A 2,258-nucleotide genomic window follows, 5' to 3' on the forward strand; every position below is an offset into this window, starting at 1 on the left:
GGTATTGTCAAAAGGTAAGAGACAACAAGTGTTAGCTAGGCTATGGAGAAAATGGAGCTCTTGTGCATTGTTTTTGGGAATGCTGCCATGGAAAACAGTATAGAGGTTCCTCAAGAAGTTAAAAATAAAACTACCATATGCTCCAGTAATCACACTTCTGGGTACATATCTAGAGGAAATGAAAACAGTATGTCAAAGATATATCTGAACCCCCATATTCAGTGCAGCATTATTTATAATATCCAAGATATGGAAACCACCTAAGCCTCTATCAATGGATGAATGGATTTTTTAAAAGGTAGCATATATATACCCAGAAATATTATGCAGCTGTAACAGGGAAGGAAATCTTGCCTTTTGGAACAACATGGACAGACTTCAAGGGCATTATACTGACATACGTCAGACAGAATGATGGTTGCCTGGGTCTAGAGGATAGGGCAATGGGGAGATGCTGTAAAGAGTGCAAACTTCCAGCTATAAAATGAATGAACTCTTGGGATCTAATGTGAAACATGGTGACTATAATTAACAATACTGTATTATATGTTTTAAGGTTGTTAAGAGGGTAGATTTAAATGTTATCACAACAAAAAAATGGTAGTTATGTGAGGTTGTGGTGGTGTTAACTAACCTTACTGTGGTAAGCATTTTGCAATATAGACATGAATCAAATCATCATGCTTTATACTTTAAACTTACATATGTTATATGTCAGTGATATCTCAAAATAGGTGGGCAAAAAAAGTACCAGTGAGCACAATAATTGGATTGTATAGTAAGAAAATATTTAGCTTTCTAAGGAACCACCAAACTCTCTTCCGAAGTGGCTATAACATTTTGTATTCCCACCTGAAAAAATGAAAGTTCGTATTGCTCCACATATTCACCAGCATTTGGTGTTGCCAGTGTTTTGGATTTTAGCCATTTGGATAGGTGTGTAATGAAATCTCATTGTTTTAATTTGCAATTTTGTAATTACATATGATGTTGGCCATCTTTTCTTTGCTTATTTGCCATCAGTATATCGTCTGTGGTGAGTGGTCTGTTCAGATATTTTGCCTATTTTTAAATTGGGTTGGTTTCCCTATTGCTGAGTTTTAAGGGCTCTTTGTATATTTTAGATGCAAGTCCCTTATCAGATATTTTTTAAAAATGTTTTCTCCAAAGCTGTGACTTGTCTTTTCATTCTCTGAATGAAATGTCTTTCACTGATCAGAAGTCTTTAACTTTAATGGGATCCAACTCATAAATGTTTTCTTTCATGGCTAATGTATTTGGTGTTTAATCTTCACCAAATTCAAAGTCATCTAGATTTTCTCTTATTTTATCTCCTAGAAGTTTTCACATTTTCTATTTTATATTTAAGTCTATGTTCTATTGTAAGTTAATGTTTGTGAAAGGTGTAAGGTCTGTGTCTACATTAATTTTTGTGTGTATGAATGTCCAGTTGTTCTAGTACCATTTTTTGGAAAACATCCTTTCTCCATTGAATTGCCTTTGCTCATTCATCAAAGACCAGTTGACTATATTTGTGTCAGTCTATTTCTAGGCTCTCTATTCTATTCCATGGATCAATTTTTCCATTCTTTCACCAATACCACACTGTCTTTATTACTGTAGTTTTATACATAGTATGTCTTCAAGTCAGATAGTGTCAGTTCTCCAATGTTTCTCTTCTTCTTTATTGTGCTGGCCATCCTGGGTCTCTTGCCTTTCCATATAAACTTCACAATTTGTCAATATACACAAAATAATTTGCTGGACTTTTGATGGAGATTGCTTTGGATTTGTCAAATTGAGAAGAATTGACATATTAACAATATTGCATTTTTCTATCCTTGAACATGGAATATCTATTTATTGAAAACTTTGATTCTTTGATTAGAGTTTTGTAGTTTTCCTCATATTAGAATACATTATATTCCTCATATAGGAATATCTTATACATATTTTGTTAGATTTATACCTAGGTATTTCATTTTTTGATATCAATGTAAATGATGTTATGTTTTTATGACTTTTATTTCTTTTGTCTTAAGACCCCAATATGGTGGAATAGAGAGAGGGGATATCCTTCCCTTGTTCTTGATCTTATAGGAAAAGAACAATTATTAAGTATGATGTTAACTGAAGGTTCTATCCAGGTGTCCTTTAACAAGTTGAGAAAGGTCCCATCTATTCCTCGTTTGCTGAGAGTTTTTGTCATAAATGGGTGCTTGGTTTTATCAAATGCTTTGTCTGCTGATATAATAAGA

This window comes from Manis pentadactyla, chromosome 3, assembly GCF_030020395.1.
Source record: "Manis pentadactyla isolate mManPen7 chromosome 3, mManPen7.hap1, whole genome shotgun sequence".
Taxonomy (NCBI): domain Eukaryota; kingdom Metazoa; phylum Chordata; class Mammalia; order Pholidota; family Manidae; genus Manis; species Manis pentadactyla.